Genomic DNA, 15,071 nt, shown 5'->3' with positions numbered 1-15,071 from the left:
CTTGTTGTCTCGGATTCTCCAGCATCTGCAGTTCCTACTATCTCTGATTCAAATACCAAGACCAGTTTGAGGGCGGTTCAAATTTTAGAGGCAGAACACACCAGAGAATTATCAAGAGGACACTGAGTGAGATTAACTTTTTAGAAGAAAAGGTCTGAGCCCACTCACCATATATCCTCGAAGAGACTTGTTGCCACGAAATTCCCCTTCCAACGGCAGGGCAGCTGGCTAGAAGCTCCAATCCACTGGAGGTCACTTTCTGCGCTGGGCTGAAATTGAGGGCAGTCCTGATCTTCACTTCCTATAATGTGTAGAGGAAAGTTCGATTTAAATCTTTCCAATAGATCTAACCTTGTCCCGGAATATTTGATCCTGGTTTAATTGCCCGATGTTCTTCTGATAAAACTTCCTCTCCTGCCCAAAGGATTGTATCTCACAGAGAAGTTGTTTGTAATTCCTGAAGCTACCCAGGATGTTGCAACGAAATGTATCAATCTTCCATGGGACAGGAACAGAAATCGGTTTCAGTCGCAGTCAGAGTTCAGGATTAAAGCCTCTGACTCTCTCACAACGGAACAAGCTCAAAGCTGAGTAATAGCGGCTGCTTAAAATATCCCTAAGTGGTCTGTTACGTAGAATCTAACCTCATAAAATAAACAGAGCTGAAATACTGAACTGTCAGCTTCTGATGGAGAACTAATCAGTTCATCAACCAATCACTCTGCCTTAAGGTCATTCTGCATCTCTCCTCACTCCCACATCCTCTGCCTCCTGATAAACAAACCCTCCCCCCATATCCCACCCCACACCACCTCTGACTTGTTGCATCTTTATCCATTAGTGCCCAGACATTTCAACAAGACTCAGGATCATCCATTTTTGCGAAACTTTGCAATGCCAAATGCCCTGACTGTCCTTTCAGTATACATAAATCATTCCAAATATAAACTACCATGTAAAATATTCCAATTATTCTCACTATTACTCAATTATTCTCATGATTTATATTCATGGGGTTATAGGCCACAATTTTAAAGATCAACAATATATTCAGCATCAAACATACAGCCCTGAACCTCTTGATTAGATTCCGGTCTGTAACTCACTCCCGGGGTATCTGTTATTCTGTATATAAACCACCCCGAACTCCTCGATTAGATTCCGGTCTGTAACTCCCTCCCGGGTATCTGTTATTCTGTATATAAACCACCCCGAACCCCTCAATTAGATTCCGGTCTGTAACTCACTCCCAGGTATCTGTTATTCTATATATAAACCACCCTGAACCCCTCAATTAGATTCCAGTCTGTAACTCCCTCCCGGGTATCTGTTATTCTGTATATAAACCACCCCGAACCCCTCAATTAGATTCCAGTCTGTAACTCCCTCCCGGGTATCTGTTATTCTGTATTTAAACCACCCCGGACCCCTCAATTAGATTCCTGTCTGTAACCCACTCCCGGGTATCTGTTATTCTATTTAAAATGCACCTTGAGCCAATATAATACTGAAGGAGTGTACCAGACTCTAGTGCAGAGCTGAGGACATCCTGCCTCATCAAACAGCACCCCCCTAGTTACAGAGGGACAATTGCTAATGGGTGATGTCGTCAAGCTGAAATGATTGATTCTTGACTTCAACAGTCCTCCTTTGGGCCTGATATAACTTCAGCCACAAGATAGTATTTATCTCCACATCCATTCCGAATGGTGCAGACTGATTGATTCTCTCTCACATTTGGAACAACTCCAGTACAGATTAATTCACATTCACATCCAGAATTATTCAAATTTGAGTACAAATTGACACCACTTCACATTCAGAACGACCTCACCCCATTGCTGCCACTTCCATTTTGACAGGGTGCCCATTGGCTGGATCAGATTCATTGTTCAGTTTTGGAGCAATGTGTTGAGTTTCCATGTGGTGGACTGAAGGACAATCAGCTGGGTGAGGCCACAGTCGGCAGGAATGAAAACAGTTAAACCAATGAGGTCAGCAAGACCTCCTAGTACGGAATATCTCAATGCCAGTAGGTAGACTGCCAACGTGACCAAGAGCAGAAAGGAGGAACTGCAAATACCAGAATGCAACTTTACTAACATCCAACTAATTAGTCATCAAACTATCATGCTCAGAGGCAGAATCAAGCAATCAGAACTTTAATAGAACAAACATTAGTGATTAGTTCAGCCTGTCGAAATTGATGGTCAGATATTTCTCAATGTTCACAAGATTAATCCTTTAGATTCTAAAACATTTGGAGGTTTACCACAGTAATTTGCAAAAAAGAGCAAATGCTCACAGTGAGTATTCAGGTCTGGAATGCACTATCAAGAATAACATTAAACAAAATCCGAAAGAACTGCGGATGCTGTAAACCAGGGACAAAAACAAAGTTGCTGGAAAAACTCAGCAAGTCTGAACTGAGGAAGGGTCACGAGACCCGAAACATTAACTCTGTTTTTTCCTTCACAGATGCTGCCAGACCTGCTGAGCTTTTCCAGCAACTTCTATCAAGAATGGTCCTATCAAGAATGACACTGGCAAACTCAACTGCCACATTCAAGAGAGCATGGGATGATTATTTGAATGTGGAAAAGGCAAGAATGAATAGCACTAAAGTCATCATTGTCACTCAGAGAGCCAGTGTGGACACAATGGGCCAAAAAGCCTCCTTCTGAATCCATGTCCCCAGGCCATGAGCCCGAGGCATGTGATTACTAGTCCAGGGACATTACCACGACTTCACCATGTCAGAACAAGTAACAAAACAGACAGTATGGAAAGGTTCAGGTATTTAAGTTCAGGCACAGCAATTAAGGGGGTCAGTCAATGCAGGACTGAGGGTGTCGTACTTAAATACATGCAGTACACAAAACAAGGTAAATTAGCTTGTAGCGCAGATTAAAATTGGCGGGTATGATGTTGCGGGTATCACAGAGATGTGGCGGGGAACTAACTATCCAAGGATACACGTCCTATTGAAAGTAGAGGCAGATGGGTAGTGTGTGCAGGGTTGCCTTGTTGTTAAGAAATGAAATTAAATCGAAAGCAAGAAGTGGCACAGGTCGGTAGGTGATTACGGAACTGCAAAATAAGAAAAGGCCCTGGAGGGAGTTATGTACAGGCTTCCTAGCAGTAGTCAGGATGTGGGGAAGAAAATAAATCAGGAGATAGAAAAGGCATGTAAGAAAAACACTATTGCAGTAGTCATGGGGACTTCAATATGCAGGTGGACTTGGAAAATCAGGTTGATAGTGGATCTCGAGTAAAGGAATTTGTGGAATGTCTACAAGATGTTTTTTGGAGCAGCTTGTGGTAGAAGCCATGAGGGAACAGATAATTCCAGATTCAGTGATGGGTAATGCTTTTTATGCTTTAGATTTTATTGTCATGTGTACTCGAGTGCAGGAATACAGGAGTACAGTGAAGAGGCACCACCAACAACAGAAGCATGAATAAAAAGAAAACATCCAGATCACTCTCCCACCTCGCACCACCAGAAAAATGAGAATTCCTCAGTCTGTGAACACTCCAGTGCCCCAAGTTCCTGCGTGCCACTGGAACACCTTCACCACCAGGTACCCAGGCTCAGACCTGTCCTGGAACTGTGCCACCACTGCTGGACCTTTGTCGCCATTCTTCGGTGCCATCTTACCTCCACTGATATATTGCTGCCATAAGTCCATTTCTGGGGATAGACTGGCCACTAATATCCACTATAAACCCATCAAATCCCACAGCTACCTGGACTATACATCCTCGCACCCTGCTTTCTGTAAAGACTCCATCCCATTCTCTCAGTTCCGCTGTCTCCGTTGTATATGTTCAGATGAGGCCAACTTCAACAAGGGAGTCTCTGAAATGTCCACCTTATTCCTCAACTGAGGATTCCCCAGCACCGTTGTCGACAGGGCCCTCAACCGGGTCCAACCCATCTCCCACACTTCTGCCCTCAACCCTTCTCTTCCCTCCCACAACAGCGATAGGGTTCCCCTTATCCTTACCTACCATCCCACCAGCATCCACATCCAGAAGATCATTAGCCGTCATTTCCACCACCTCCAGCGAGATGCCACCACCAGACACATATTCCCCTCCCCTCCCCTGTTCGCTTTCCACAGGAACCATTCCCTCTGGGACACCCTGGTCCACACTTTCTTCAGCCCAAACACACCTCCCCCCACAGTCCCCAAAATCAGCCCCACGGCTCCTTTCCCTGCAACTGCTGAAGGTGCAACATGTGCCCATTTACTTCCTCCCTCCTCAATATCCAAGGGCCCAAACATACCTTCCAGGTGAAGCAGCAATTTACCTGCACTTCTCACAATCTAGTCTACGGCATTCGCTGCTCACAGTGTGGTCTCTTTTACATTTGGGGAAACGTACGTTCTACCTCCAAAAGAAGACCCTGAGCTTCCAGTTGCCTGCCACTTTAACACACACCCTGTTCCCTGGCCAACTTCTCTGTCTGAGGCTTGCTGCAGTGTTCCAGTGAAGCTCAGCCCAAGCTGGATGGACAACACCTCATTTTCCACTTGGGGACCCTGCAGCCCTCCGGACTCTATATCAAGTTCAATAATTCTAGGACCTGAACACTCCCAGGTCCCAGCCCCCCACCCCCACACTTGTTACCACATAGCCTGCCATTACACACCCACTGTTGTTAGTCACTAACAGTCCCCATTAACAACTACTCACCCTCCCAGCCTGATCGTTATCAACTCCTTTGTCTGTCCAACTGTCTTTCTCTCTCTTTGGGCTCTATCCCACCCTATCATTTTCTCATTAGCCTCACTCCCCACCCTATCTTCTGCATATAAACTGACATTTTCCTGGCTACCATCAGTTCTGAGGAAGGGTCATTGGACCCAAAAGGTTAACTCTGAGACAACAAGGTGCAGGGCTGGATGAACACAGCAGGCCAAGCAGCATCATAGGAGCAGAGAGGCTGACGTTTCGGGCCTAGACCCTTCATCAGAAAAGGGGGAGGGGAAGGGGGTTTTGAAATAAATAGGGAGAGAGTGGGAGGCGGATAGAAGAGGGATAGAGGAGAGGATAGGTGGAGAGGAAACAAACAGGTCGAAGAGGCGGGGATGGGGCCAGGAAAGATGAGTGTAGGTAGGGAGTTAGGAAGGGGATAGGTCAGTCCAGGGAGGACGGACAGGTCAAGGGGGCGGGATGAGGTTGGTCGGTAGGAGATGGAGGTGCGGCTTGAGGTGGGAGGAGGGGATAGGTGGGAGGAAGAACAGGTTAGGGAGGCAGGGACGAGCTGGACTGGTTTTGGGATGCGGTGGGGGGAGGGGAGATTTTGAAACTTGTGAAATCCACATTGATACCATTGGGCTGCTCTTCACAAATGCTGCGAGACCTGCTGAGATTTTCCAGGAAACTATTTTTGTTTCTGATTTACAGCATCCGCATTTCTTTCGGTTTTTATGGACTGTCTTCAAGATGCACTGCAGAAATTCACCAAAGATCCTCAGACAGCACCTTCCAGACCCACAACCAGTTCTATCTAGAAGGATAAGGACAGCAGATACATGGGAACACCACGCCCTGCACGTTCCCCTCTCAGCCACTCACCATCCTGACTTGGAATGACTTGGAAATATATCACCGTTACTTCGCTGGTGCTGGGTAAAAATCCTGGAATTCCCTGGGGGCGGATTGTGGGTAAACCTACAGCACATGGAACGCAGTGGTTCAAGAAGGCAGCTCATCACAACCTTGTCAAGGGACAACTAGGGATGGGGCAATAAATGCTGGGCCCAGCCAGCAACGCCCACATCCCATGAGAGACTAAAACAAATTCAAAATGGAGTGGAGTGTGTTGTTACCCGGTCTATTAAATCGGTTGGGAGTGGAATGTCTCCTCTGCAGTGATGAGTTTGTCTTTTGAAATGCCATCACGGCTGCAAAGCAGAAGAAGGTGGCTGTGGCAATAGGACCTTAGGTCAGGATACCTGAAGAACTCATTTCAAATGGTGCTGCAGCTTCGAGGAGTTCCCTGTAGCAGACACAGAATTCAGAGGGAGCCTTGGATTAACATCGTACTGAAACGTAATAGACACTCAATGCTTTCCCTTCTGTTTGTGATTAAGACAACATGCTGTAAAATCAAATGCCTCACTTTTACGTTACAAGAATTCATAAATATATATATAAAATTCTAGATATTCATCTGTACAACTGACGCAGAAAATTCCTGAGACATTATTTTAACAAGCTGCTCCTTCAACTGTTATCCTCTGGAGTTGAATTTGTCCAAACTAAACAAGATTCAATCAGAGATAGTATCAGTGTGGGTGGTGACAAAGTTTAGCATGTGCGTACCAAATGCGGTAGTGTCTGTGATGCTGACAAACAGCGATTCCGAATGCTAACAGGGAGCTGCTTTCTGAAAATCCGGGGCATTAAACTATAGCTTGCAAAAAATCTGCATACTGTCCCAACCATCACTGATCAGATCCACAAATACCAGGCAACTCAGCCCTGTCTATTTCTGATACTTACTCACCGCTATGTTCCGCTTCAATTTTGCTTTCTGGAGGTTTAAATAGGGCTACATCCAAGTGCTCACAAGAACAGAAGAAATAGAAGCCGGATTAGGCTTGCACCACTATTGCATAAGATTGTGCACATTTTGGTGTTTAACTCTCTTTCCTTACCCATTCTCCATATGCCTCAATTCCCTGAGAGATCAACAATCTGCTGACCACAGCCTTAATGTGTTCAACAACAGAGCTTTTACAAATGTCTGGGACAGAGAATTCCAAAGACCTACATATCTCTGAGTGAAGAAATTTTTCCATATCTCAGTCCTAATTGATCTGCTCCTTATCCTGAAACTAACTCTCCATTCAGAAAGAACCAACTCTAGAGTCTTCCTATGTAATGCTCAGAGACAATAAGGATATTAAAAATTGTTAAAAACTGTGCTTTCCTTTTGTTTTAAAAATTGATTTTGCTAGACATTTAAAACAGCTGCCAGCAATCACATCACTTACAAGTTTGCCAAAAGTGCTGGAAGCTTCTATCAGTGGATTGCAGGAGCCCATAGTTAGACAGATTAACCTTTTTTCATTCACTCAAGCGACATAAACATCAAAGGCTGGGTCCAGCATTTATTGCCCCTTGAAAAAGTGGTGGTAAGCTGTCTTCTTGAACCACTGCAGTCCATGTGCTGTGCATTGACACACAATGCCACTAGGGAGGGAATTCCAAGATCTTACGTCAGTGGTCAGCAAATTATTGGAAAGGGCTCTGAGAGACAGGATTTATGATCACTTGGAAAGGCACAGTTTGATTCGTGATAGTCAGCATGGATTTGTGAGGGGTAGATCATGCCTCACAAACCTTGAATTCTTTGAAGAGGTGACCAAAGACATGCATGAAGGTAGAGCAGTGAATGTGGTATACATGGATTTAAGTAAGGTGTTTGATAAGGTTCCCCATGGTAGGCTCATGCAGAAGGTAAGGAGGCATGGGATAGGGGGAAATGTGGCAGATTGGATTCAGAATTGGCTGACACTTAGAAGACAGAGGGTGGTAGTGGACGGAAAATATTCAACATGGTGCTCAGTTACGAGTGGTGTACCACAAGGATCTGTTCTGGGTCCTCTTCTATTTGTGATTTTTGTAAATGATTTGGATGAAGGAGTGGAAGGGTGGATTAGCAAGTTCACGGACGATACGAAAGTGGGTCACGTTGTGGTCAGTGCAGAGGGCTGTTCTAGGTTACAAAGGGACATTGATAGAATGCAGAGCTGGGCTGAGAAGTGGCAGATGGAGTTTAACCCTGAAAAGTGTGAGATGATTCATTTTGGAAGGATAAACTTGAAAGGAGAATACAGGGTTAACGGAAAGATTCTTGGCAGTGTGGAGGAGCAGAGGGATCTTGGGGTTCATGTTCACAGTTCCCTGAAAGCTGCCACCCAGGTGGATAGAGTTGTTAAGAAGGCGTATGGTGTGTTAGCTTTCATTAATAGAGGGATTGAGTTCAAGAGCCGTGAAGTTATGCTCCAGCTATACAAAAGCCTGGTTCGGCCACATCTGGAGTATTGTGTCCAGTTCTGGTCACCTCATTACAGGAAAGATGTGGAAGCATTAGAAAAGGTGCAGAGGAGATTTACCAGGATGTTGCCTGGAATGGAGGGAAGATCTTACGAGGAAAGGTTGAGAGAGCTAGGGTTTTTCTCTTTAGAACGACGAAGGATGAGAGGTGACTTGATAGAGGTGTACAAAATGATCAGAGGTATAGATAGAGTAGACAGCCAGAGACTTTTTCCAAGGGTGGAGGTAGCTTTTATGAGGGGGCATAGTTTTAAAGTGAAAGGAGGTACATATCGGGGAGACATCAGAGGTAGGTTCTTTACTCAGAGAGTGGTAGGGGCATGGAATGCATTGCCAGAGAGGGTAGTGGAGTCGGCCTCATTAGGGGCATTTAAGCGGCTATTAGATAGGCATATGGATGATAGTATAAGGTAGCGGTGGAAGTTAGATAGACCTTAGGTTTAGGGTAAATGTTCGGCACAACATCGTGGGCCAAAGGGCCCGTACTGTGCTGTACTGTTCTATGTTCTGTGTTCTATGTTTTGACCCAATGACGCTGAAGGAACAGTGATATATTTCCAAGTCAGGATGGTGAGTGGCTTGGAGGGAAACCTACAGGTGGTCGTGTTCCCATGTATCTGCTGCCCGTGTCCTTCCAGATGAAAGTGGTTGTGGGTTTGAAAGATGCTTTGATTTTTGATAGATTTCTGTAGTGCATCTTTTAGATAGTACACACTGCTGCGACTGAGTGTTGGTGATGGAGGTAGTTGATGCTTGTGGATGTTGTATCAATCAAGCGGGCTGCTTTGACCTGGATGGTGTCAAGCTTTTTGAATGTTGTTGCAGCTGTACCCATCCAGGCAAGTGGGGAGTATTCCATTACATTCCTGACTCGTGCCTTGTAGGTAGTGGACAGGTTTTGGGGAGTCAGGAGGCCAGTTACTCCCTGCGGGATTCCTAGCCTCTGACCTATTCTTGTAGCCACTGTGTTTATGTGGTAAGTCTAGTTGAGTTTCTGGTCAATGGTAACCTCCAGGATATTGATAGTGGGGGATTCACTGATGGCAAAGCCATTGAATGTCACGGGGCATTGGTTAGATTGTCTCTTATTGAAGATGGTCATTGCCTGGCATTTATGTGGTGCAAACGTTACTAGCCATTTGTCAGACCAAACCTGGAAATTGTCCAGATTTTGTTGCATTTGATCATGAAGAGTCACAAATAGTACTGAGCATCGTGCAATCATCAGAGGACATCCCCACTTCTGACCTTATGATGGAGGGAAGGTCATTGATGAAACAGCTGAAGATGGTTGGACCTAGGACACTACCCTGAGGAACTCCTGTAGAGATGTCCTGGAGCTGAGATGATTGACCTCCAACAACCACGACCATCTTCCTATGTGTCAGGTATGACTCCACCCACCGGAGAGTTTGCCCCCTGATACCCATTGATTCCAGTTTTGCTCGGGCTCCTTGATGCCACAATCAGTCAAATGCAGCATTGATGTCAAGGGCTGTCACTCTCACCTCACCTCTGGAATTCAGCTTTTCGTCTCTGCTTGAACCAAGGCTGTAATGAGATCAGGAGCTGAGTGGCCCTGGCGGAACCCAAACTGGGCGTCACTGAGCAGGTTATTGTTGAGCAGGTGCTGCCTGATAGCACTGTTACTGACACCTTCCATCACTTTACTGATGTTTGAGTATAGGCTAATGGGCCAGCTGGGTATGTCCTGCTTTTTGTATACTGGACAGTCCTGAGCAATTCTCCCACATTGTCAGACAATGTCAGGCATGATCTGTTGGTTGTCAGATCACTTAGTTCTATCACTTGCTGCTCGTGCAGTTTGGCATGCACGTAGTCCTGTTTGGTGACTTCACCAGGTTGACACCTCATCTTCAGGTATGCCTGGTGCTGTTCCTGGCATGCCCTCCTGCACTCTCCATTGAACCAGGGTTGACCCCCTAGCTTGATGGTAATGGTTGAGTAGGGAATATGCCGGGCCATGAGGTTACAGATTGTGCTGGAGTACAATCCTGCTGCTGTTGATGGCCCACAGTACATCATAGATACGCAGTCTTGATATGCTAGATCTGTTCAAATTCTGTCCCATTTAGTATGGTGATAATGCCACACATGATGGAGGGCATTCTTAATGTGAAGTTGGGATTTCGCCTACACAAGGACTGTGTAGTGGTCACTCTTACCCATACTGTCATGGACAGATGCATCTGTAGCAAACAGTATGCTTTTCCCTCTTGTTGGTTCCCTCACCACCTGCCACAGGCCCAGTCTCGCAGCTATGTCCTTTAGGACCCAACCAGCCAGATCAGTAGTGCTGCTGCTGAGCCACTCTTGGTTGTGAACATTGAAATCTCCCACTCAGAGCATATTTTGTGCCTTTGCCACCCTCAGTTCTTGTTGAACATGAGATGTCATGATTCATCAGCTGAGGGAAGGCAATACGTGGTAAACAGCAGGAGGTTTCTTCACCCATGTTTAACCTGAAGTCCTGAAACTTCATGGGATCTGGAGTCAATGTTGAGGGCTCCCAGGGCAATTCCCTCCCAACTGTATCCCACTGTGCCTTATGGAATTCCTCACCTATTGTTGTGTGGAAATACCAGAAATAATTGAAACTAAAGCAGCTTGCATTCTCAGTCTCTGAGCCTGACTTAGAAACAAACGAGATATTGCAAAACTCTATGGAGTGTCCAGAGAGATGCTAAACCTCAAGACTGTTCAATCAATCTGACCAGGGAGTGGCAGCTCTCCAATGGCATGAACAGCTCAGAAGTGGTTACCCGTGATCCCACTGATGGGGCAGCCTCAAATAATTAAAACACCTTTAGAACTTTGGAAAGCTTTAATCAGACATTCTGAATCTTTGAATCAGTCTTTGTTTAGCAAGGGTACAAAGAATACACTACTTTCCTGTCATTTTCCCATAGCCAACATTCCCTTCCTGATTAAAAAAAATCTATCTCCAGCTTGAGCATTATTGATGACCCAGCCTCAACTCTGCAATGCAAACTTCCACAGATTCACTACCCTCTGAGGATTCTTCCTTGAAATGCAGACTGGGTGACTATTTTGTGAAACTCCTCTATTCTATCTGTTAAATTACCCTGAGATTCTAGTGTCCGCCGCTTCAACACACCACCAGGTTTCCAATGCCAACATTTCAGTATTAGGCCTGCTGCAGTGCTCCAGTGAAGCTCAGTGTAAGCTGGAGGAACAACACCTCATCTTCTGCCTAAGTACCTTACAGATACTGGGACTCAACATTGAGTTTAACAATTTCAGAGTATGAAAACCTTTCTACATGTTCATTACTTGCCCCGCCCAAACCCTCAGGTCATATCCTGTATGGGTTACACCCAGCACAGCCAACCCACATTCAACTATTCACACTTCCTGCCAGCACCCATTCAGCACTTACTTCTCTCCTGGTTCACTATCAACAATCCCTTTGTTTGCTTCCCTTTCTCTCGGCACTTTATTTGACATCTCCCTCCACCCCACGTTCATCATCACCATTTAACTTTCAGCTCTAATATGGGGTCACTGAACTCTAGATGTTAATGTTGTTTCTCTCTCCACAGATGCTGGCAGACCTGCTAGTTTCACCAATAAAATCTGTTTTTGCTATATTACTTCTACAGCTTCCCCTTTATCTCTTCTGCTTGTTACCTCTTCAAGTCTAGTAAATTTGTCAGTATCGTTTCCCCTTCATGAAGCTATATTGACTTTTTTTTCCTTTATTCATTCACGTGATGAGGATGTCGCTGGCTAGGCAGCATTTATTGCCCATCCCTGATTGCCCAGAGGGCAGTTAAGGATCAACCACATTGCTGAGAGTCTGGAGTCACATGTAGGCCAGACCAGGTAAGGATGGCAGTTTCCTTCCCTAAAGGACATGAACGAACCAAGTGGTTTTTTCCAACAATTGACAATGGATTCACAGTCATTATTAGACTCTTAATTCCAGATATTTTATTCAATTCAAATTCCACCATCTGCTGTGGCAGGATTCGGACCCAGGTTCCCAGAACATTATCTGGGTCCCTGGATTAACAGTCCAGCGATAATACCACTAGGCCAATGTCTCTCCAGCTTGATTAACTTCTGCATTTCTACATGCTCCTGCTACTATATCCTTTATAATAATACTCTTCCAATGACAAACGTTAAATTAATTGGCCCATAGTTACCTTTTTTCACATCTCCTTCCATTTTTGGTTTTCAGCCATCAATGCAATTAACAAACATGTTGAAATAGACCCCATTTACATACCACTAGGGTAAAAAAAATGGAAACAAGGCTGCTCACCGTGACAGACCGGACCATATAAATTCAGAGCGGGACAGAATAACAGCGCTTCAACAGAGGCTACACAGTACTGACGATATCACTTAGGGGGACAAAACGTTTGCATGAAAACCAGTCAACTCGGCGAACCAACAACTCCAACCATAACCCGAGCTACAGATCTTCATTAAAAGCAGGAAACTAAAGGCTAAATAGCTTAATATGTCATCAGTAAATTGCTAGAATCTATATTGTAGAAGGTAATAGCAGGATATATATTACAAAGAGCAGATTCAACATGGCTTTGAGAAAGGGAAATCATCTTCAACTAATTTATTGAAAACTTGTTAGAAGTAACAAGGTGGACAAAGAGAATCAGTAGATGCTATGTCTTTCAATGCTCAAGAGTCATTTGATAAGATGTTGGGATTATATATCTATATTTATGGATTATGTGAAGAATTGGAGGATATTGAACTGTTCAGATACTTTCTGGATAAAATAGTTTTATAAGGTCAACAGCCAAGCAATGTTTTTAAACAGATAACAGATGGAGTTTATTGCTGGGAAATACGAAGACATGAGGCACTGTACTGTTGGTTGCCTAGCAACCCTTTCAGGTCGTTTTCTGTTTCCAAAAGAAAAAAGGGAATCAGAACATAATCTTCAAAACTTGTAGTAAGGGGAAGTGTCTCTTTTCTGAAATTCTTTCTCAGTCAAAGTATTTAGAAATGAGATGAAGTTTCTACATCTTAGTATCTCAACTGTCTTGTAAACCCTGAAAAAAATGAACTGCGACCACTTCCCAAAGACTTGGGAACAATTGATATTTCTCTTTGAGCTATAGCTTGCCTAGAAGATTTTCCATCAACCTATGGTTGTCAACAATTCAGTTTCATGAACAAGAAACTCCCAGTGGCCTGAGAGAATTTAACAAATTCTACCCTTTAGTTTCAGATCATTCACCACAATCTACTTTTCTATTCATTTTTCCCCTTTGGAAATATCATCCCTGCAGAGTTGTACTGTCTATTGCATTGTGTGACTATGTTTGGAATTAAAGGGAATATGGTTCTAATTCTAGATAATTTAGTTGTTAATGAATTTTGCAACTTGCTTCTAGTGATGGACTTTTGTTTTATAATAAATTAATTATCTTTGAGTGCATTAAAGAACCCAACCAAAAGTATCTTATTGTGGATAGCAGTAACATAAGGGAAACTGTTAGGCATTTATACTAATGGTGTGAATAATGGACATTGCTCCCATCACAGTCATAACAAAGGAAACACATATTAGCATGAACAAAGGATTGTTTCGCTAAACAGAAAGCAGACAATAGAAATAAATGAGTCTTTAGCAGGTTCACAAGCTCTAACTAATGGAATACCACAGGGATCAGTGATGGGTCTTGACCGTTTACTATCTTTATCAATGATTTGAATTTAAGGACCAAATGTAACGTGGCTAAATTTGCAGACAATATCAAGATAGGGAGGAAAGTAAGTTGACAAGCAAGGTAAAAAATCTACAAAAGAATATGGATAGGTTAAGCGATTGGAGAAAAAATACTAGCAGATGGTGTAAATGTAAACTTTTCCACTTTGACGAAAAGAATAGAAAAGCAGGCTGCTATTTAAATGGTGAGATTGCCGAACTCAGCGGTATAAAGGATCTGGATGTCCTCCTATATGAATAACAAAATGTTAGTACACAGATACAGTAAATGGTTAGGAAAGCAAGTGGACTGTTGTTTTTAGCAAGGGAATTAAATATAAAAATAGGAAAGTTTCACTCCAGCTGTACAGGGCCTTGGTGCAACCACATCTGGAATAGTGTGTCAGTTCTGGTCTTATTTAAGGAAGGATATAATTGTTTTAGAAACAGTTCAGGTAAGGAAGGTTCAATTAACTTATTCCTGGAATGAAGGGCTTATATTATAAAAGGTTGAAGAAGAGCTTTGAAGAATGACATGCAATCACATTTAAAGATGCAAGCTCCCAAGAGGATAGGGTCAATACTGGCAGGATATTCCTTCTTGTCGAGAAGACCAAAACTAACAGACAGAGTTTAGGAATAAGTGGTCTTCCTTTTAAGACAGAGATTAGGATTAACTCCTTCTCTCAGAAAGCTGCTAGCCTTTGGAATTTGCTTCAGAGAGCGGTGGAAGCTGGTTAATTGAATTTATTCAAGGATGAGTGAGACAGCTTTTTGACAAGACTAGGGAATCAAAATTTATGGGGGCAGGGCCCAAACAGGAAAGTGGGGCCATGGCCATAATCAAATCAGCCATGATCTAATCAAATGGTAAAGCAAACCTGAAGGGCCGAGTGGGCTGCTCATCTCCGAGATCTAGCGTTTCATACTCACATTATGTCGCCATGACATAACTGAAGTTCTGAATTTTCATGATCTCATCAATGGCAGCTATGCCTTCAACTGTTGCAGCACCAAACTTTAAGATTTCCACATTAAAACTCTCCAACATTCCACCACTAACTTGTCCTTACAAACTACCACTTTACCAAGCTTTTTGTCACCCACTCTAACAGCTTGCTGTCAAATTTTGTTTGGTTATATCCCTGTGAAACATCTTGGAGTGATTTAAGGCACTGGGCGAATGTGAATTGGTGCTGCTGGAACATGATAACTCATACACCATTTTACCAACAAGGACCATCCAAAATCCCACATCCGTTCT

This window comes from Rhincodon typus, chromosome 7 (genome assembly GCF_021869965.1).
Source record: "Rhincodon typus isolate 14 chromosome 7, sRhiTyp1.1, whole genome shotgun sequence".
Lineage (NCBI taxonomy): Eukaryota > Metazoa > Chordata > Chondrichthyes > Orectolobiformes > Rhincodontidae > Rhincodon > Rhincodon typus.
Note: the sequence above shows the minus strand (reverse complement) of the source record.